General features: G+C 39.6%; 1 protein-coding gene across 2 annotated transcripts in view; it reads left to right on the top strand.

The window, feature by feature from the left end:
• The window catches only part of Rnf217 (ring finger protein 217), a 102,644-nt gene that overhangs the window by 22,786 nt on the left and 56,051 nt on the right, over positions 1 to 23,807 (top strand). The gene's annotated exons all lie outside the window — the stretch shown is intronic.

The raw sequence follows: 23,807 nt of genomic DNA, 5'->3' as shown, positions 1-23,807 counted from the left end.
ATAGAAAGTAGAGGCTGGATATGGCTATGTGGAGAGAGGGGGAAGGGAGGGGGAAAGAGTGAGCAAGAGGTGAGAGTAAAGACAAGAAGAGTAAGAGGCTGAGAGAGGGGAGGGGTCAAGCAGCTCCTTTTATGGTGGGCTGGGCTACCTTTCTGTTCCCAGGGGTGAGGCAGACCTGGCTGTGGTCAGGTGACTGGGGGTGGAGTCCAGCCAGAATACTGGGAGCTTGGGGAATTGTCTAGCCACAGGCTAATGGAGTGGTGTCACCTTCTGTGTCTGGGGGCGTAGCTTTATGTTTTGTCCCTTGTAGAATTCTCTACTGGGTCTCTGGAGTAAGCTTCGCTCAACCAGGAGCACTGACTGCCTTTCACAGCCTAACAGTATATGTTTAGAACTTTTGTGGAAACCTTGGTGACTATTTGGTACATATTTGATTTTGAATTTTTTATTCTGATTCATTAATCTATCCTTGTTTTGGTTTTGCTTATAGTTACTGTTTTGTAGTAAATTTGAAATTAGGTCTTGTGACTCCGTAGTGTTGTTCTTCATACTTTGGATTGCTTCAGCTATTCATTTAAGACCTTTGTTTCTCCTTCTATTTTTTGTGAAGAATGTTATTAGAAATTTGATGAGGATTACATAGACTCCATAGATTCCTGATAATATCTCCATTTTTAAAAATTTAATTTGGGACTGCTTTTAATATCTGCATAGTATGTAAACAATCTTATCTTTGATAAATTAGATATGAAAAGGCAAATGTTGACGAATTTATTATGTCTAAGCAGTTTATTAAAAGTGTCACAGCTTGAGGGCTATGAAGAAGGAGTTAGCTATCTTTCTTCAGTTAGTAGTTTTGGCAAGGCAAGGAAAAACAGATATGACTATCATTGTAAAATGAGTTTTATAAAGTATCTTGTTTTCAATGAAAAGAAAAGCATTTCTGAGGTACTAGCCTGTCCTTTTCTATGGGAAATACATTTTAAATACCCCAGTGGGTAGCCACAACTGAGGATGGAACGGAACTTTGTGTACTATATTTAGATTTTCCTGTAGGTGCATCCATACATATTAGGCACAATAAGATTAACTATAATAAGATTGGGAGCTTTGTCAATAATTAGTGAAATAGTGATAATGGCATAATATTGTAATAAGAGTACAATTTCTTGGCATACCTTATTATGTTTGCACCATGCTTATCATTTTATGATGGTAGTGTGAGGTGCTAGCATAGACAGTACATGATCACAAGTGAGGTGAGGCTCTTGCATTTATTTCTGTTGTTGTGATAAAATATACCAACATAAAACAAACATAGGGCAAAAGGGCATTGTTTTAGGGTAGGTTACAGTCCAAGTTGGCCCCATGCATAGGCCAGAGTAGGAAAGAATGGATGCACACACCCTTACTGCTCAACTCATTCGCTCTACCCCTTGTAGTTCAGGATCCAAATCCAGGTTGAGTCTTCCCACATCCAATATCATAATCAAGACAGCCCCCTCAGACAGGCCCACAGGCCACGTTTATCTCCACAGTCCCTTATTGACACTCTTAGGTGTTCTAAAATGTGTTAAGTAGACAGATGCAACTAACTGTTGGACTGAGTGACACTAGCATTGTGTAGAATTAGACTAGTATTTGCAGGTTATTGAAATACAAGCTCAGGTAGACCAACTGTTTGTTGATCTTTTAACAAAGACAGATAAAGCATGTCTAAGCAAATATATACATGGGACAGAAGTGCTGGTCAAAATGATTTTTCATGTGCCACCAGGACCCACCTGGGACAGTGCAAAAGTTCCATCATACCATGCAACTTAAAACATGAATTATCTATTTTTATTTTCATTCCATTGTTCAATCTAAAGTGGCCACTAGGTACCTGAAACAATAGAAAGAAAAGGCATAGTTAAGCTACATTTTCTGTTTCCCACATCACCTGAAACACTCAGTCAATTAGTTCAAGGACTGGCTTTGAAAGGTTATAAGACCTCATGGACGAGACTTGTGCCCAGTGGTTGAGGCCATGGAGAAGATGCGTCTGTGAAGAACAGGACCTCTCTGGATACAGTCTCCTGGCACTTTGCCCTTTGTATACCTTAACTCTAAAACCATAAGAGATGTGCCCACTGTTTATACATTAACAACTGTAGGAGATTTTGTTATAGCAGCCTAAACAGCATTAGACAAGTTCTTTGGTATTTTCTATGTTTATTTTAAGCCCTCAGAAGTGTCCATGTAGTCAGATGCAGGAGGACTGCCACCTTTGAGATTTGTTCTAGGCCGTAAGATTCTATCATCATCATACGACGTGTGACACAGTATGTAACAGTAACGTATGACATCAGACGTACCTAGATTTAAACTACCTTTCTCAAGCTGGTTCTATCCAGACACCAGGAACTCTGATGGGGTATAAATGCCAGTTTGTAATCATTCATCATGCTTTTAAATTTTTAAAATTAGAATACAAAGCAATGGGCTTCATTACGGCATGTTTATTACTTATCCTGATTTCCATGTTCATTACTTATACTGATCTCCGTTATTGTCCTCCACCTTTGTTTCCTTCCTTGTGATTTAAAGTGAATTCTAAGTCACAAAAGTGGAAATAAACATCTTCATTGAAGGAGTACAATTCACGTCACATTTCCATTACTCACCCTCCTTTTTCTTTTGGGTTGACAGGGGTCTTGAACTTTTAACTATTTTGATGTGCAAAACCAAAGTTCACTGTTCAAGTCAGCATTTTGCCTTCTTCTGTAATCTGTCTTGTTTTAGCTAGTGCCAAGCTGGCCTTTTCTCGCTGTGTTGAGAAAGTTGCAGTTTTATAATGGAGGGAGGGCAAGAACTGCTGGCCAAACATTCTTTCTCTTTTGATAGAGTTACATACTAATTCAAAATGACCTCTCTTACTGTTGAGATTCTCTCTCTGTGGGTCTGTCTTTGGCCCCTTACTCTCCATGCTAATGTATCTTGATTATTATATAACATAGCTCCATTATATTATATTAGTTGTGCTGATCTCTGTGAGTAGACTCTTAAAATCTTTTTAAGGAAATATTTATTTTTGTGTGTGAGTGTCTTGTTTGTGTGCAGTAAGTATACCACATGAGTGATGGTGCTCACAGAGGCCAAAAGAAGGCTTTGGATTCTCTGAAACTGTACTTATAGTTTGTTGTGAGCTGCCATATAAATGCAGAGACCTGAACCCTGTTTCCTCTGAAAGAACAGCAAGTACTCTTAAGCAATTCCTCCAAATCTTCAAAGTCTGTATTTTTTTTTAAATTAAACCAATTATTTGTGTAAGAGTTTACTATCACCAGACTGTCTCGATCTGCCAGCTTCCAATAATGACACAGAGACTTATATTTATTTATGCATGCTTAGGCCTTGTAGTTAGACTCATTCCCAACTAGCTTCTATAACTTAATTAACTCCTTTATTCTAATCTAAGTTCTGCCATGTGGCCTGCTCTTTTAGACCTAGCACCTGTTCCTTCCTCCATGTCAGGCTGGCAAACCCTGACCCTCTTAGTTCTTCTCATAGTTTCTGCCCTTTCTCTCCTGTCCTACTATAGGCCATCATCTTTGTAGTAAACCAATCAGAAGGTAATGGAGAAGAATGTTTACAAAATATGCAGGCGCTAATCAATTAGAATACCAATAACAGAGCACAGACAATTCTCATCACTCCACTGGTATAGAAATCAACATTTGAATAATACAAAGATAACCTTTATACAAGGCACAAGAACACTATACCAACAGTTCACTGTCTTAGTTAGGGTTTTTATTGCTGTGAAGATATATCATGACCACAACTACTCTTATGAAAGACAACATGTAATTGGGGTTGGCTTAAAGTTCAGAGGTTTAGGCACACAGGCAACCATAGATCTGGAGAAGACAGCTAAGAGTTCTACATCCAGACACTCAGACAGCAGAAAGAGGGAGTGACACTGGGCCTGGCTTAAGTCCAACCACAATGACACACTTCCTCAAAGAAGACACCCATCCCAACAAGGCTATATACCTACTAACATGCCACTTTCTCTGAGCTTATGGGGGCTATCTTCATTCAATCATCACAGTTACTCACTCAAAGCAATTCTCTCACATGTATACACTCTTCTTCATATGTCAAGGGTAGGCTAATACCTACCTTCTGTGAAGGGCAAGACTGGACATATTTTAGGTTTTCCAGGTCAAGAGATAAAAATCAAGAATTTTATGCAGTTACTTTTAAGTACTAGAGAAAAGGTGCATGTATTCTAGACAAAAAATTAAAAATGATAGTAGTTGTGATACTAACAAGATACTTAAAAACTTATAATGTTCTCTAATTGCTATAAAAATTTTTGTTCCAGAAAACAGTTTGCTTGATGAGAGTTCAATGTTATCAGTGTTGATTGTGTCAATGTTGACATGTTCTTCTGTATTGGGATTTTATGCATTTCATTCTTGAACTTCTTTTTACACAGACAATGCCACATGCTGGCTCATGTTGGGTATTCATGACTCTGAAGTCTTTCCTAGTATTTTCTTAGCTATAGCGTCAGTGCAGAATAAATAGTGCTTTGCTGTCTAATCTACACTTCACTGCACCTGTCCTCAAAGTGTGAACCTGAAGTCTATCTTTTCTTCTTTTGATATATAGAATAAATAATAATGACAATAATAAAGTACTACAGAAGGAAGCTAAAGGAATGACTGTTAAGAAAGAACACTTGATGCTCTTCTAGAAGATCTGAATTTAGTTCTAATTTCTCATGTCTGTTCAATTATAACCTCCTGTAACTCCAGCTTCAGGGGGTCCACCACTCTTCCTGGGCACCTGTACACATATGACCCACATACATATACAAAATAGAAATATAAAAAGTCATTGAAAAGAAAAAAGAGTTGCCAGAGGATTATACAAGTCCTTCAAAATTCTGTCAAGTTACGGGGTGTCTCCAGTTCCTAGTGGCCTGAGCAGCACTTAGAAGGTTCTGTATGGTCTGTGTTGTTACAGCTGAGCTCCGCTCTTGCACAGAAGCAGCCAGGGACAATGATAGATCTGCAGCATGGCTATTGTTGTGAGCAAAGCTTTGTGAACATGGACATATGAGTGAACTATGTCTTTTTCTTTCTTTCATTTTTTTTTTGTAGAACATGATTTTAATATTTTCAACTGTTGATATTCAACAAACAGAATAGTTATTTTAAGATATAGTTTGTTGTTATGTCTCCCTTTTCATTTCTGATTTTGTTAATTTGGACACTGTCTCTGTGCCCTGTGGTTAGTCTGGCTAAGGGTTTATCTATCTGGTTGATTTTCTCAAAGAACGAGCTCCTGGTTTTGTTGATTCTTTATATAGTTCTTTTTGTTTCTATTTGGTTTGATTACTTCCTGCCATCTATTCCTCTTGGATGAATCTGTTTTTTTGTTTGTTTGTTTGTTTGTTTTGTTTTTTGTTTTGTTTTAGAGCTTTCAGGTATGCTGTCAAGCTGTTAGTATAAGCTTTCTTCAGTTTTTTTTTTTTTTTTTTTTTTTTTTTTTTTTTTTTTTGGAGGCACTTAGAGCTATAAGTTTTCCTCCTACCACTGCTTTCATTGTGTCCCATAAGTTTTGGTATGATGTGTCTTCATTTTCACTAAATTCTTTTTTTTTTAGATTTATTTTTTTATTATTATAAATAAGTACACTGTAGCTGTCTTCAGACACACCAGAAGAGGACATCAGATCTCATACGGGTGGTTGCTGGGATTTGAACTCAGGACCTTCTGAAGAGCAGTCGGTGCTCTTACCCACTGAGCCATCTCACGAGCCCTGATTTTCATTAAATTCTAAAAATCCTTTAATTTCTTTCTCTTTTTTTCTTTTTTCTTTTTTCTTAGATGTTTTCTTTATTTACATTGCAAATTTTATCCCCTCTGAAAATCCTCCTGTTCTATCCCCACTCTCCCTGCTCACTCACCCACCCTCTCCCTCTTCCTTGTCCCTGCATTCCCCTACACTGGGCCATCAAGATCAAGGGCCTCTCCTCTCATTGATATCCCACAAGGCCATCCTCTGCTACATATGCGGCTGGAGCCATGGGTCCCTCCATGTGTACTCTGGTTGGTGGTTTACACCCTGGGAGCTCTGGGATACTGGTTGATTCATATTGTTCCTCCTATGGGGCTGCAAACCCCTTCAGCTCCTTGGGTTCTTTCTTTAGCTCCTCCATTGGGGACCCTGTGCTCAGTCCACTGGATAGCTGTGAGCATCCGTTCTGTATGAGAGTTTCTCAGGAGACAGCTATATCACAATCCTGTCACTAAGCACTTGTTGGCATCCACAATAGTGTCTGGGTTTGGTAACAGTATATGGGGTGGATCCCTAGGTGGGACAGTCACTAGATGGCCTTTTCTTCAGTTTCTGCCCCAAACTTTGGTGCTCCAACATGTAATAAGGACACATGCTCCACTATGTTCACAGCAGCCTTATTTATTTCCAGAAGCTGGAAAGAACGCAGATGTCCTTCAAAAGAGGAATGGATACAGAGAAATTTGTACATTTACACAATGGAGTACTACTCGGCTATTAAAAAAACGATGAATTCATGAAGTTCTTAGGCAAATGGATGGAACTAGAAAATATCCAGAGTAAGGTAATCCAATCACAAAAGAACACACATTGTATGCACTCACTGAGAAGTGGATATTAGCCTAGAAGTTCAGAATACCCAAGATACAATTCATAAACCACATGAAACTCAAGAAGAAGGAAGACCATAGTGTGGTCTTCGAAGGGAGATCAAAATGCCCATGGTAGGAAATACAGAGACAAAGTTTGGGACCGAAATTTCTTTCTTTCTTCCTTGACCAAGTTACCATTGAGTAGAGTGTTGTTCAGCTTGCATGTGTGTGGGGGCTTTCTGTTGTTTTTGTTGTTATTTAAGACCAGCCTTAGTCCATTAGAAGGTATAGTCTTTTGCTTTAGAATGAAATACATTCTATAAATATCTGTTAGATCCATTTGAATCATAACTTTTGTTAGTTTCACTGTGTCTCTGTTTAGTTTCTGTTTCCATGATCTGTCCATTGCTGAGAGTGGGGTGTTGAAGTCTCCCACTATTATTGTGTGGGGTGCGATGTGTGTTTTGAGCTTTAGTAAAGTTTCTTTTATGACTGTGGGTGCCCTTGTGTTTGCAGCATAGATGTTCAGAGTTGAGAGTTCGTCTTGGTAGATTTTTCCTTTGACCAGTATGAAGTGTCCTTCCTTATCGTTTTTGATAACTTTTGGTTGAAAGTTGATTTTATTCAATATTAGAATGTCTACTCCAGCTTGTTTCTTCTTGTTTCCACTTGCTTGGAAAATTGTTTTCCAGCCCTTTACGCTGTGGTAGTGTCTCTCTTTGTCACGGAGGTGCGTTTCCTGTATGCAGCAAAATGCTGGGTCCTGTTTATGTATCCAATCTGTTAGTCTATGTCTTTTTTATTGGGGAATTGAATCCATTGATGTTAAGAAATATTAAGGAAAAGTGATTGTTACTTCCTGTTAATTTGTTGTTAGAGGTGGAATTATGTTTGTGTGCCTATCTTCTTTTGGGTTTGTTTTTGCTTTTTCTAGGGTGTAATTTTGCTCCTTGTGCTGGTGTTTTCCATCTATTATCCTTTGTAGGGCTGGATTGTGTAAATTTGGTTTTGTCATGGAATATCTTGGTTTCTCCATCTATGGTAATTGAGAGTTTTGCTGGGTATAGTAGCCTGGGCTGGCATTTGTGTTCTCTTAGGGTCTGTGTGACATCTACCCAGGATCTTCTGCCTTTCATAGTCTCTGGTGAGAAGTCTGGTGTAATTCTGATAGGCCTGCCTTTATATGTTACTTGACCTCTTTCCCTTACTGCTTTTAATATTCTTTCTTTGTTTAGTGCATTTGGTGTTTTGATTATTATGTGACAGGAGAAATTTCTTTTCTGGTCCAGTCTATTTGGAATTCTATAGGCTTCTTGTATGTTCATGGACATCTCTTTCTTTAGGTTAGGGAAGTTTTCTTCTATAATTTTGTTGAAGATATTGACTGGACCTTTAAGTTGGGAATCTTCACTCTCTTCTATACCTATTATCCTTAGGTTTGGTCTTCTCATTGTGTCCTACATTTCCTAGATGTTTTGGGTTAGGAGCTTTTTGCTTTTTGCATTTTCTTTGACTGTTGTGTCAATGTTTTCTATGGTATCTCCTGCACCTGAGATTCTCTCTTCTATCTCTTGTATTCTGTTGGTGAATGCTTGCATCTATGACTCCTGATCTCTTTCCTAGGTTTTCTAACTCCAGGGTTGTCTCCCTTTGTGATTTCTTTATTGATTCTATTTCCCTTTTTATATCTTGGATGGTTTTGTTCATTTCCTTCACCTGTTTGATTGTGTTTTCCTGTAATTTTTAAGGGGTTTTTGTGTTTCCTCTTTAAGAGCTTCTAGCTATTTACCTGTGTTCTCCTGTATTTCTTTAAGGGAGTTATGTATATCCTTCTTAAAGTCCTCTAACAGCATCATGAGATGTGATTTTAAATCAGAGTCTTGCTTTTCTGGTGTCTTGGGGTATTCAGGGCTTGCTATGGTGGGAGAACTGGGTTCTAATGATGCCAAGTAACCTTGGTTTCTGTTGCTTATGTTCTTACGCTTGCCTCCTACCATCTGATTACCTGTAATGGTACCTACCCTCGATATATCTGACTGGAGCCTGTTCTTCCTGTGATCTGGTTATGTCAGAACACCTCAGAGTTCAGCTGTCTCTAGCATCCTGTGACTCTGGGCTCCTGTAATCCTGAGATCCTGGGTGTGTCAGAGCTCCTGGGAGTCAAGCTGCCTCTGGGCCCCAGAGATCCTGGTGTGACCAAGTTCCTGGGATCCTGGGATCCTGTGGTCCTGGGCATGTTAGAGCACCTGGGAGTGGAGCTTCCTCTGGGTGTTGTAGGACTGGTTGTGGAGTTCAAGCCCAGGGTCTGCTCAGGGCACAGGCCCAGACCAGAAAGAATCCGTGACACTGGTCAGGCAGAGTTTCTGGGTGCCCAGGTCCCGCTGGTTCCAGGTACTTCTGGTGTTGGGGTAAGTGTGTCCTCCTCACCTCTGATCCTATGATCCTGAGAGTGTTAGAGGGCCTGGGAGTGGAGCTTCCTCTGGGTGTTGTGCAACTGGCTGTGGAGTTCACACTCAGGGTACCAGCCCAGACCGTAGTGGAACTATGACTTTCTTATTGTGGAATTGTTTTCATTTTCCAACCACTTGGAAAGGTAGAAACTATTCTTACTGTATGCTCTATACAGATTGGCCAAATGGTTACTTAACTGTGTCCTGTGTCAGTTACCCCTTGTACTGGGTTTTTCCATCTGCACACAAATCGGCTCTTGCTGCTCTTTTAAGGAACAGGATCCAGGAAGGGGTGGGAGTTGTGGTGGCACTGAATGCTCTCTTTATCACAGCTCTCCATTTCTTTCTAAAGCCACCTTTCCTCTCTTTCTTCTTACATTGTCCTGTGACCCTATGTCACCCTCTTCTCTGCCATCCACTGTGAAGTGCTTGTGAGGGTCTTCATTTTCGATAGTGATCATCTTTTGCTTCAGTTAATCCACGGTGACAATTTTCTTCTGTCCTTCATATGTTACTTTATTTCTCAACAGTATTTGAAAAAATTGATCTTTTACTCCACTTTAAACTTTTGTGTATATGCCTTTGAGCATGCATATGTGTTTGTGTGTGTGTGTGTGTGTGTGTGTGTGTGTGTATGTGTGTGTGTGTGTGTGTGTGTGTGTGTGTGATCTTAAAATTGGTTAGGATTTTGTTTTATTTAATGTTTTCCCTGCACTATTGGGGACTGAATCCAGGGCCTCGCAAATGCTAAGCAAACAGTGCACTCCAGACTCTATCCTTTTTGAGACAGTCTTGGTTATGGTTTAGGTGAGTCACCAAAGCCTGAATTTGCTTGATTCTCCCATGTCAGCTTCCCAAGTAGCTAAGACTTCAGGCCCATGCTACCATGCCTTACTGGGATTTTGTATTATAATCCCTGTATCTATATTAATAGATGTTTGATGCTTCTATATCTAAAAATTAAGTTATGATTAATAAATGAAAGATGTGGTTCTTCATTTTTGATAGCGACACTTTAAATGCAGTAGTGAGCAGTGACATCAGTATTCGGCAGCAAAAGTACAGAACTTGTCTATCATTGGATACAGTGATCCTGGATGTTCCTGCCTCCGGCCTTGGGTTCCCAAGGCCTCACAGATCATGGTCTAAGACATTGGGATCCCAAAATGTTCTTTTGCAAACTGTAAAGCAATGTTTCTCCAGAAGTCATGATGGTGCACATCCAACACACAGTCCATGCTCTGGTTTCAGAGTTAAGCAGTGTCATGGAATTTATGAAGTTATGTATTAGCAGTACCTGTACTAATACATTTAATCTTTGTTGCTTAGTTAAACCTAGTCTCACCTTGACGTGAATGAAGACCTATTCGCTATGCTCTTTCTATAGGAACATTTCTTTTATTTGAAGTCAAACTTCAGAGACTAGGGAGATAGCTTAGTTGGTAATGTGCTTGATGTGCACATGTGAGGGCATGGGCTCTATCTCCTCAAGCTGAAGTAAGTAACTGAGTGATACTGCTCCTGTGTGACCCTTTAACAAGAGAGGCAGAGACAGGAGGACCTGTGGGGCTTGATGAGTGACAAGCCAAGTTAGCTAAGTGGAGGAGTTCCTGGTTCATCGAGAGACCTCAACTCAAAAAATGAGGTGTTTGATTGAGGAATATAATTTCTAGAGACTACTAGACTCTGCATGACTGCATATGCATTGCATATGTTCATATACACACATCCACACACATGTACATTAATGTCAAACAACATTTGGGCTTTTCCTTTTTTGGTGTTGCTTGTATAGACAGGGAATTTTACCTAGGAAAGGAGTAGCTATTTTACAAACCTGTGCATCTTTAGCTTTGTTGGAAGTACCAAGGTGTTTTCAAAGTGATTGTGCCAACAGATATTTGCTCAAAAGGCTGATAGATGTTCTAGTTTTTTCTTTACCTTTGTATTGCTCTGCATATTATACTTTGTTTGGTCAATATGCCGGTTATGAAAAAGAACCGTGGTTTATACATATAGTTCCTAGTTTGCGGTGAAGTCGAGCTTGCTTTTTGCTTTTGCAAATTACAGGTTATTTATGTTTCCTTTGTGGTACTTTGTTGTGGCTTTAAACCATTTGTCTCTTGACTTAAGAGTTCAGTCACATCTAGAATACGAGATTCTTGGTTGTTTTAATGTGCCTGGAAAGTCTCCTCCCAGCTTGTGTTTTTCTTTTCTGTTTTACTTGAGTGTGTGATGCTTTTTTGTTTGTTTGTTTCCTTGTTTGTTTTTCAGCTGCTAGACTTCCCTCTACCCAGAACTTCAGGAGTTCTAAGAATATTGTCCACCCCAGAGCAAAGTCTAATTTAGTCTCAAAAAGTAGAATCTAAAGATCCACACATCACTCATATAATTGTGATGTGGCTTTTAATACCAACCATCGAGATTTATAAGATATACAGTATCAGAAAGACTTGTAGTTTCTGTTCCACAAATGGGAATGGCTGTAGATTTTGCTTTTTTAAAAAATTATTGCTAGCAGAAGAGAGTTTATATTCTTTTTGGGGGGTATGATGTTTCTTACTTACTTGTTAAACTTACAAGAAAAACTGATTCTGAACAAGTACAGGGAACAAAACCTACTGTTTATTGTTTTGTGATTGGTGGTAGGGGAAGGTATGTCTTCATTTTTCAGAGTTTGCATCTGTACTTTGAACACCCAGCCAAGTCAGTACTACCTCAGTGAGATTTTCCAGAGAGTCATCCCCATACCAGTGCTCTCCTAGTTACATGTGTGCCCCACGTGACCAGAGACATGAAGAATCATCCTCCAAGTTCAGAGTTAACGTGCCCATAACTTAGAGTCTCCTCCAGTAAATCTGAAAAAGGCCCTGTCATCGCTGAGCGATAGCAGCAGACACAAGGATGGTAGGACAGCAGAGCTGAGGGAGAAACATCCCCAGTGAGTGCAGCTACAGCATTTCTATAGCAACACTACTCCAAATGTGCACATTCCTGGGACTGCTAAGAAGCCTGGGTATGTAAGAGACACTGGCTTTAGTCCCCAGGCCACCCATCAGTCTGCTGACAGACTCCAGCCCTCATTCTTACCTTCCTGATCTCACTCCATCACTGGCAATTCCCTAATGTTCTCTTCTCAACTCATTTATTTCAGCATTGACTCTTTTACTCCCTTTCATTCTGGCAGAATCTTTTTGACTTCAATGATTCCGTTATTTCAGCCACTCTTATGTGGTTCCCATACCTAACCTCTGCTTTTAGCCTGGATTCTTCTCCTAAACATGAGCATCCCTTCCCAGGAGGAAAGTTTAGGAAAACATTTCCTCGAGCCTGTTTGTCACAGCATCCTCAAAGGCTCATGTTTAGTCCTTGACATTTCTGTCCTGTAAACCTCGGCTCCCAGTCCTCTCATCTCTACAGCTTCACTGTCCTCTCTGCTTCCACGCTTGCCCTCTAGCTCTCTTTCCATGGATTGTTTCTGAATGCCTCGGAGTGCCCATTTCCTCAGCTCCTTTATCTCATTACTCATTAGAAGTACAAACTGCTATGAGGTAAAGAGAGAAGGAGCTAGGGCCAGTTCAACTGTTTCTCTTTTGAAATGACACCTTCACCTAGGTCTTCACTTCTGTTCCCTGCCTGTAAAGTCGGGACGCTGACATTTTCCATACACATTAATTTTACTTTCCCCATAACCTTATAAAATTTGAAGTGACCATTTTGCAACAGATTTTTAAAAAGACTATAAAATTATGAATTGACAATGACAAGAAATTTGTATTCTCAGTTTGGTCAGAGGCATTACCTGTCATGTAAAATGGATGAGATCCTTTGTGAGTAAACTCTTCAGGATCCCATTTGCTGCCTTGTTCCCCCAACTATAGGTTGAACCGCCACAGTCTGAAAACATCAGCAAATCTGAATCTGAAAGTACTTCAAAATTAAAATCATTTTGAGCTCTGACATATGATGCTCAAAAGGTTTCTGGAACATTTTAGATTTCAGATTTTTAGATTGGATGCTTGACGTTTAAAGTCTACGCAAATATTCTAACACTCAGAAAAACTCTAAAATCAGAAGCACTTTTCACTCAAGCATTTCAGAAAAGGTATATAGACCAGGACAGATCTATCTTTACATATACCTTTGAACCTGTAGTTGACTAATGGCAAAGTCTTTTCTATCAAGGTGACTTTGATCATCTAAGAAGTGTATAATGAAAACCATAACCATCTTATGATGAGAACAAGCCAAAGCCTGCCAGCCCTTGTCAGCTCGTGTTCTAAGCCTTGTAGTCGAATTCCGAGAGAAATTGGTCTTGGGATATTTTATTTTAAAATTCCTCCTGTGGGAACATCATTCCACTTTTAGCCTGCTTGTCACATCAGTGGCTAACCACAGGTGGCCAAGGAACTTAGCACTTGCAGCTGGCAGGAATTCAGTTCTTTCTCAGTTGCCAAACAAGCATCCAGTTTCACTGGATATCTGCTGTTGTGTGAGCACACTCGACACCTGCTGTTGTGTGAACACCTTTAAGTGTATCTCTTCCCCTTTCTCTCCCACTTCTTATAAAACTTTTTTGAGGTTATAATATAGTTATATCATTTTCTCCTTCCCTTTCCTCCCTTGTTTAAACCCTCCTATATATCACTCCTTGCTCTTTTTTGAATTCATGAACTCTATTTTCATTGTTAGTGTGTGTGTGTTCCTGAATTCATAAACATGACTCACTCAGTCCGTATAATGTTACTTATATATGCTGTCAGTGTTGGACGGTCACCAGTTGCTGTGCTCTTCCCAGGGGAAGACTGTTTTTCCAGATCTCAACATTTTTTCAGTTGCCTGTAGTTTTGTCTAGGGTTGAGGCCTCATGAACTTGACCTATCCATATCAGTGTGTCTACTGGTGTCCTTGTTCAGTTCATGTTCGGCAGCCATGTGGTGAGACTTTGTGACATTCCCAAGGAGCCATGGTCTCATGGCAGACTCCTTGTTCCCCTGGCTCTGACTGTCCTTCTGCCCTGTCTTCCTCAATGACCCCTGAGCCCTAGGTGCAGGAGTTGTGTTTAAATGTATCATTGGGATTGGGCTTTAGAATGCTGCACTTTGATTGGTTGTGGTTTTCTGTAATAGCTGTCTGTTGTCTACCTCTTTAAATACGAAAAAAAACAAGGGCTGAAGAATGAGATGGCTTGGTGGTTAAAAGTACTTTTGTTCTTGCAGAGGACCTAGGTTTGGTCCAGGGTCCAGGTTTACCTACATCAGGTAACCCATCGCCAACCGTGACTAGTTCCAATGGGTCTGATGCCTTCTGGCCTCTGTGGGCATCATACAAAAGACACACATGTGGTTCACACAAACTCACGCAGCCACACAAATACACATAAATAAAAATTTTTTCTAAAGATTTAAAAAAGAAAACTAAGAGTCATGGATATCTTTCTTTTAAGCTTTAAAAGCATAGCTCAAATTCACTTTTATGTTTAATATGATCTCACCCTGTGTTAGGTGCATAGTGTACAGTGCTGGCCAGGTGACTGACAGGATTTGCCACATTTGCCTAATCTTGAAAATAAGGTTGACCCCTGTAGGACCACTCCGGGCACAGGATAAACACAGCTTTGAGAACAAATTTGAAGTGTTAGGTAACACTGGGAAATCTGTAGACCTTGGCATTAGAGTTCAAACTTCTGCCTCCTATACAATTAAACAGCTATAAAACTGGAACAAAATATGTAAAGCACAGAAGATCTAAAATCAAACCAGTAACACTTCACATCACTAACCTGAGTAGAGCAATTATGGTTTCTCTCCCTACCCCAACACTTACTTAAACAGTCAGTGCAGATGCTGCTGTACTGACTGCAGCCACTGGTCATGTGATGGCTCAGTTTCCTCATGCCTTCTCTCCCCCAAGCATTGAGAAACCTTGGTTTCAGTGGTGGGCTTCATTGTTCAATGTGCACACTTTACTTTCCGATCGCTCTTCCTTTTGGTTGTTCAGCAGTTAGAAGCACAGAACCCTGTCGCTCGGTGTTGTTTCTTGTCCTTACATTATGGTTTCAACGTATATGAGACTCTATAAGCTAAATATATACTAATTGGTATGGAGACATGAATAGTTTCTTGAAAAGAAGTTTTGTTTTTAAAACTTGGGTTGGAGAAATGGATTTTTGGTCAAGAGTATTTTCTGCTCTTACAGAGAAGACTCAATTTGGTACACAGGATTAGTCTCAACTTCCTGTAACTCCATTTCCAAGGAGTCCAATGCCTTATTGTGGCCTCCATAATCCTTTGCACTAACACACACACACATATACACACACACACACTCACTCACACACACACACACACACTCACACTGTGTGCACACACAAAATTAAAAATGAATTAAAACTGGTTTAAAAACAAAACTAAACCAAAACCTTTGGGCCTATCATGTATATTAAAATCTTCTCTGAAAAACACTGGCACATGAGTGATACATCATAATCTTAGTGCACAAACGCAGGGGTTTTATAGATATCTAATGGCAGGTATGGCTTATTTATTATCTTTTTTATATGAATACAAAATGATGTAAAGAAAACTTTAAAAAATAATGGTACTTTATTTTAAAATATCCATTTCAAGAATCCCTTAGGAAATAACATTCCTGAGGTCATTAATATCATTAAATATTCTAGGAATACATTTTGCCTTTTAGATCTGAATGCATAGTGGAAAAATAGACACACTGACGACACTATCTTAAGATACCCAAGTATTTTCATGCTTGTATCTTAAGGAAGAAATCCATGTACTAGCTTGAACTGTAATTACAGTCCAGCAGTATTCTGTATTAATGGAATAGCCAGTCTTGAGTGAATTATTTTAGCAAAAAGATTTGTATATAAGATTTTAGACTAGGCATCAAGTCCTTAGCCTGCAAGAGTGGCCTGCTTTCTCCCTTTCATTCTTTATTATATTTTATTACATACAATCATTTACAAGACACCAGTAGTATTAGCAGAATGATGTATGAGAAATATCTTTCCATGGCATAAAATTAAAACTTTTTTTTTTTTTTTTTTTTTTTGAGACCAGGTTTATCTATGTAGCACTGGCTGTCCTGGAACTTGCTCTGTAGATCAGGCTGACCTTGAACTCGCCTGTCTCAGCTCCCATAGTGCTGGGATTAAAGGCGTGCACCACCACTGCCTGCCCTTGGCTGACTGGCTCAACTTTCTAATCAATCCGGAGATCATCTCTTACTTATTGAATTGACATTTTGTAGAATGTTAATTTTTAAGTCGCCCTTCAGTTTCTTTATTGATTAAATATTCTCTCCAGCTGCTGACTTAAAAGATTTTTCCCACTGGGAAAGTATTATAAGAGGCTAGAGTTGTTGCAGCTGTGCAGTTGCATATAAGTTTTCTTATCTTCTTAGGCTACCCCCTTTTGAGTTTATTTTTAGTAGGGCTCAATCTCCAGGGGCCTGCTAGGCTGTTACTCACTGTGGAGCCCCAGCTGCCTAGGCCTCCTGCATGTGGAGATTGCAGATGTGAGCTGTCACATGTTTTTGTCATCAATCTTTCTGTGTTTATTTTTCTCCCTGCTCCACCTTGCCACTGAGCATCTTAGTATCTCAAGTGAATTTGGCTTTTATGATTGTTGGATTGCATCTGAAAGTTCTAGAGTAAAGGATCCAGGGAATGCCCAGTGAAGAGTCCCACCCTGAATATTTTGTAACATGGCTGATAAGATGTAATAATAATGTTTTGTTAACTAGTAATTAAAATATGACAATAGGAATAAATTGAAATAATTGACAAGATTCCTTCCTGCTGATTTGTAGAGTTGCAATCTTTTATTAAATTAGTAAGTTGAAATCTGAGTCATAATTGTCAAAATTAGGATTCATCATTTATTCAAAATTTATATACTTTGCTTTGTTTTCTGTTTTAAGTTCCCAGTTTTGAGTCAGATAGGATTTCTCCTGTGTGTGATAGAAGACTCAGTGCCTCACTGCCTGGCGTTTGTATGTTTTGTGCTGAGAAAGGGAAACAAAATGATTTTTTTATGCTGACTGATATGATTCAAAGCAATGATAAGTGAAAAATTGCACAGTAGCTGAAAAGCAAGCAAGAGGGGCCCCCATCAGTTATCCTGCCTGAGCAGGCCTCTGGAATTACTGTTTCCATCCAGGTGGGGAGAGGTGAGGGCAAATACCAAGATCATTCATGTGGATTTTAGCTACTTTTAGATTCTCAGTATGAAATGAGATTTAGTTACAGACATTTTTATGAACTCCAGACTCCTATAGATAGTCTGGATTGAATTATTTTCGTTAGAAGTGAAATTACCAGAGAGATAGATTATTACCTTCCACTTTGACTCTCCCCATCAGGACATCTAGTTGGTAGCTGTGAAATAGCCAGGGTCAGGTTTGGTGCTGAGTGGTCTCAGGAGCCTGTTTGACCTCTGAGGGATTTAGCTGGTACCTACTTCCTAGCACTGAACAATGTGCTTATGACCCCAGTTTTATCCCTGGAGCCCACACTGCACCATGGGAGAACTGATTCCTGAGAATTGTCTTCTAAGCTTTATATGGGTGCCATGTTATGCAAATGCTTGCATGTACACACAAATGCTACATAATAAATAAATGGGCAAATAGATGTACCACATAAACATGATGACAATGTGTCAGATATTTCAGAATCACTTACATCTAAAATAATCTACCAAATAAACATAAGGAGGTGGTGGGATATGTTAATTAGCTAGATTTAATCACTTTATACACTGTATGCTCAGACCATCATACTCTATATGATTATTATATTTAAAAAACAAAGCCAGCAATATTGCTTAGCAGGTACAAGAACTTTCCATAAAGTTCAATTCCAGGATCCTTATGGAGGAGTGAGTCAGCTCATACAAGTAGTCCTAACTACCATGTGCTCACCACCATGTTACAGACATGTCCATACATGTAAACACACACACACACACACACACACTCCCGGGGGGTGGGGCACACAGAAATAAGTGTCAAGCTGGGCAGTGGTGGTGCACGCCTTTAATCCCAGCACTTGGGAGGCAGAGGCAAGTGGATTTCTGAGTTTGAGGCCAGCCTGGTCTACAGAGTGAGTTCCAGGACAGCCAGGGACTATACAGAGAAACCCTGTCTCTAAAAAAAAAAGTGTCAAAACATAAAGATAAAGCATAAAGATATCTTTATCAGAGGAAAGGCAGATATATTCCAGGCACTTGCACGCGCCTATTATTGCAGCTGGCCCTGGGCAGTTTTACTTATGTAGAGACCTTTGTTTTTAACATCTGTCGAGGTGGATGGGTTCTGGAAGAGAAGTTTAGATTAAGAAACTTAAGAAAAACCCGTGATAAAAATCCAAAGTTGATGTCAACATTTATGCTTAATTTCATTGTCCAGTAGCCAAGCAGTATCAAGCCCTGGGAAAGTATCTACTTGCAATACATGTTTTCAAATTAGATTTTTGATTTTGATCTTTTCTTTATATGGTGTGATGTTTCTTTTGTTCTCCCCCCAAATTCTGTAATCAAGGTTCCCTTAGATGTGAATTTGAAAACTGAACCTTGCCAGAAAACATTAGTCAATACCTGGGGGCCTGCCAATTACACCATTTATGTCTTGATACAGGACATGTAGTCTGCTCCTGACCCTGTCCCTGCAGCACATGGAACCATATGGCTATCCCAGAAATGCCCCTCATCAGACACTAGCATGTCCCCTCCTTTGCCTGAGCCTTTCAGCTCTGGTTAGGAGCCTGCTCATGCCCTTCCCCTTCAGTGACACCTGCCAGCCTCCAGCCAGTCGGGGCTTCCTGCCTTAAGAATCTTATCCTTAAACAAGAGTGGAAGCTGAATCAAGAGAACCAGAGCAGAGAAGTCCTAGCCATGGGAGAGTAAATATCTGCCAAGTGCAAGGCAGTGAGAAAGAAGCCTTCTTCATTATGATGCCATCCCTGGAAGAAGGCAAGGTTCTCAGATGCTCTGTGGAGGTCTGCGCCTTTTAAAACTAGAGATGCCTTATGGGAAGGGAAAAACAAAACTATGAATGGGTAAATATGCACAAATATTTAAGAACCATGACTTAAGTCAATTCTTTCTGTTTCTTAAAAAACTGACCTCTCTACTCTATGGCCATATAAAGTCATTTAGATTGTGTGAACAGTGCCATAAAGAAATAAAAAGCTACTTTCTAAAGCCCTTGTGTAGGAATTAGAACAGCAGAGGAAAAAGTGGAGTCTGTGAACTTGGTCTTTGACATGGGGCACACTTGGGCCATGAAGGGGAGCTGCATCTGATGCTGCTTGACGCTGGAATATCAGCATAATGAGACATCAGAGGATAGCAAGCCTCCATGTGAATTTGACGACAGTGCAGTTTAAAGACAGACGTGTCTTGCCTAAGGTGAAAAGAGTTCACAGTGATGAGAAAGCAGAAAGATATTCTGTTTTTCAGGAAGCAGTATAAACTTTCTGTCATCTGGAAAGCCACAGTAGAGGCATACTTATCTGGACTGGGCTCTTAACAAACTTTGTTCTTAATTTTAATCAAGGTGTACTACTCTACCCAATAGTCTGAATCAGTAGACATTACAATTGTTTTTGGTTTTGAATTTTAGTATTAAAATTGACTCAAGAAGAATATCTGTACACATGTTGTTAGTATTTTAGGCTTACTTTTTTATAATAAGTATAACTATTAGATATGTTTATACACACACATTCAACATACAAACATACACATATGTGTATTTACAATCCTTAACTACAGGAGGAGTTGAGACAGGATTTCTCTGTGTAGCTCTGGCTGTCCTGGAACTCACTTTGTAGAATAGGTTGGCCTCAATCTCAGAGAACCACCTGCCTCTACCTCCCAAGTGCTGAGATTAAAGGCTTGTGCTTCCACGATTGGCTTATTTAATATATTTAGAGTCAAGACTTAGTATAAAATTCTCGATAATTTTCTGAAACCCATATTTCAGCTCACTGACTTGCTTTTAATTCCTGGGTTTTTAATTCTTGCTTGACTACAAATCAGTTTATCAATCGAATTATTTCAACGATTCTCCTTTTATCAAGGATTTTTTATTTTTCTGTATTTTTTCCATGAAGTTTCTTTCTTGACTGATAATTTCTTTTTCTCTCATTGTTTGAACCTGTAAGCCCTTCATATTTTCAAGTCTCTTTTGTCCCTAGTGCTTGAAGTGCAGATTTTGTGTTGTAGTTTTTCTGGTGTGTGCACATATAGGTTTGTGTGTGAACTTTCACAATTCTATTTTCCCCATATATCCCTTCTTCTCTGGGATAAAGAGCTAGACTGACAGAGATAATGAGCATTATTCAGTCTGATCTGGTCATGACTTTGTCCTGCTTGGGGTCCCAGCACTGAGTATGCACTCCCTCCCATGAGCACCTTGTGGACCTGGATGCACTACGCCTTGGAATGATGTTTTATGTGTAGTCAGAGCTGAAGAGAAGCCTTTTGCTTTTGTGGGGTGTTAGAGTTTGGATTTGGAATCCTCCAAAAGCCAGCATATTAAAGGCTTAATCTCCTTCCTCTGGCACTCTTAGAAGGTGCTGGACCCTTACAGGGAGACTGGCCTAATTGGTAGAATTTAGTTAAAATCAGACATACACCCCTGAACAACTCCTTCTTTCTCCTTGCTTCCTGGCTAGAAATGAGATAAATAGTTCTTTGGAAATCAATTCTTCAGGTAATGTAGATTATGACATTAGGTGCCCAAACCAGTAAGGCTACCCAACCATGAATTACAACCTCTGAGACCATGAACCACAATAAACTTGTCCTCCTTTTAAAAATGTTATCACCAGTATTCATCGCAGTAAAAGAAAACTTATCCATACAATGGGACACTGTGATCTTGTAAGTAGATCAGCCTACACCTGCATTTAACTCAGACACAACTTCTCCAACTTTAGCTGTAGGTTGTATCTGTCTCTGTCCCCTCCGCACTTCTGATCCTGGACATTTTTTTTTTTATTAGTTCCAAGGTGAATTGCTTAATTGAGTAGCAAAAATATTTTGCTTCATTTTATTTGGCCCCGAAGCATGCATGTGACTTATGGCAATGTTTCTTCTTATGAGTTCAATTTACTGCATTGAACCAAAGTTTCCAAATTAATTGTCCTAAACCCAGCCATAGGCAAGCATTGTAGTCCATCCAGATGGTAGCATGGAGTGTTGCCATATGATTGTTGGTTGGAAGTGATGCCCTGTCATATGCGTTTTTATATCTCAGAGCTTTCAGTTCTATCACTAGTTCATAGAGGGCAGGGAACTGGATAGAATGTACTTCCCTGAGTAGATGTGGCAATATTGCTGTCGATATAAAGGATTTGTTCTTTGACCTTGTACCATGTTTATTTATGCATCTGTTGTCAGAACCTGGGTGAGGGTTCAAAGCAGGAGCATCAGGCTGTAATTATTTTTCTTCTCATCCAAATTTACAAAGTTTCCCAAAAGGAATGAAGGTAGGTCATATGGAATACACAGTGGCATAGTAGTAGAATACTTGCCTAACATTTGTGAGGTTTTGGAGTTGAAGGTCCAGGTACTACAAAAGAAAAATAAATTAACATGCCTTGGTGGTACACACCTGTAATCTTGGGAGAGAGAGGCAGGAGGAAGCATAGATTTGAGACTATTTTACATAATAGGTCCCAGGCCTTCTTGAGTAAAATTGGTGAGATTCTTTCTTATCTCTCTCTTCAAGGAGGGGAAGGAACACTTATTAATGCCATAGTAGCTCTTTGATTTCTTCAAACACATTTTGTCCAGCTGTTTCATAGAACTGGAACTTTAAAGAATCCTTTTTTTTTTTTCATTTTATTTTCCTAGAAGTAGAGGTAGTTTTCTGTTAGTTGATGCTGTCTGTTAGTGAATGAATGAGAGAAAGCAGAGAAAAGGGGATGGGGAGGAAAATTTATGAGAATGAATATTTGCTACAAAGTAAAATAGAAACTGAAGGGTTCTTTGGAACCCTACTTTGGAAAGTAGTTTGAATGGTATTTTTGGGGGGCAAATGTGAAAGAACATTCCAGTGCTGAAAGGCTAAGTCAGACTGGTGAAGAAATGTTTCACTGAAGCATATACAGGAGAGAGGACATTCTACTAAAGCAAGCATGTGAAAGGACACGTGATGAAGGATTCTTTGCTAACAAGAAGCATTGGTCTGCCTTACATTGAGTAGTTGAGCTGCATTTGCTGGGATTCTCATGTTGCCCCAGTTATTTTTGACCAGTTTCAGTCAGCAGCCTTCTGCTTCCTATTAGGCCTCTTCCACTCTCTTTAATGGCATGATGGCAGGCAGCTCTTCATCATCCTTTACCAGATCCTAGGGCAGACAGATCTTTGAGCAGCAGGGTTAGCTTCTACAGGAGAAGGGGAAGCTACCCAGTGCTGGCCACCTCCAGGTACTGTTTTTATCCTCTGCACTCCGGAGAGAAGCCAGCACTTAAGTTGCTTCCTAGGTATTTGCTTCAAAGCCCTGGGATTGGAGTCGCAGTTGGCAGAGACTCTGTGTTTATTGTACCAGAAATTATTTCATCTAGGTAGACTACCAGATGTAAAGACTTGTCGTACTTTTGTTTATCTTATTGCTGAGCTTTGGCAGTTATTAAATATGTTCAGTTTTATTCTAGTTGATGTCTAGTTTGCTTTCTGTTGCTGTGACAAGCACCATGACCAGAACAATTTGGACAGGAAAGGGTTTATTTCAACTTAGAATTTACAGACTCTCATGAAGGACAGTGAGGGCAGGAAGCTGTAAGGAGGAACTGAAGCAGGGACTGTGGAAGGCTGCTTAATGGCTTGCTCCTCATGTCTCACTGTGCCTGCTTTCTTACGTATCTCAGTTCCACTTGTTGCAACATGGCACCACCCACTATGGGCTGGGCCTTCCCACATTAACTATTAATCAAGAAAAAAATGCCCCACAGGTTGGCCTGCCAGCTAATATTGTGTAATTGTTTATTTCTTCCTCTTCTCAGATGATCCTATCTTGTATTAAGTTGACAAAAACTTGTACTCCTCATTGTCTGGTGTGAAAATGTGTGATAGGACATACCTGTAATCACAACATTCTGCAGGCTAAGGTGGAAAGCCAGTAGCTTCAAGCTGTGAGCCTCAGCTACGCAGTGAAACTACCTGACCTTCTTTAATTTTCTTTTTTAAAGGATGAAAGGATGAAAAAGTTAAAGGCTTGGAGATATGACTTAGCAGCTAAGAGTAGGATTTGGGATTGATTTGTAGCACCCACCTCCATGGCTGTTAAAACAACTGACTGTAACTCTGGTTGACATTTCTGGCCTCTGTGGACACTACATGCACACGATGCATGGGCAAAACACACATTAAAAAAATTACAAATTTATACTGAGAGTATAATCAGTATATCTGCATTATTTGAATTGTCTCCAAAGTGAACCATTCATGGGAATGTTGACTCGGAAGATTTGATGCGTTTGCCAGTTTTTATCCATGTGATGTAAATTGCTTTTTAAGATGTCAGAAAAAATTACATGCACACTTTTGTCTCCTAATGTGTGACTTTGGTAATATAAACCATTTCTTATTCAAACTGTGGCAAAATTCACAGAAAGGCCACTAAGCATCTCTACTTCAGTTCTTGGAAAGGAACC

The sequence above is a fragment of the Mastomys coucha genome, unplaced genomic scaffold, assembly GCF_008632895.1.
Source record: "Mastomys coucha isolate ucsf_1 unplaced genomic scaffold, UCSF_Mcou_1 pScaffold2, whole genome shotgun sequence".
NCBI lineage: Eukaryota > Metazoa > Chordata > Mammalia > Rodentia > Muridae > Mastomys > Mastomys coucha.
Note: the sequence above shows the minus strand (reverse complement) of the source record. Positions and strands in the feature narration are given on the sequence as shown.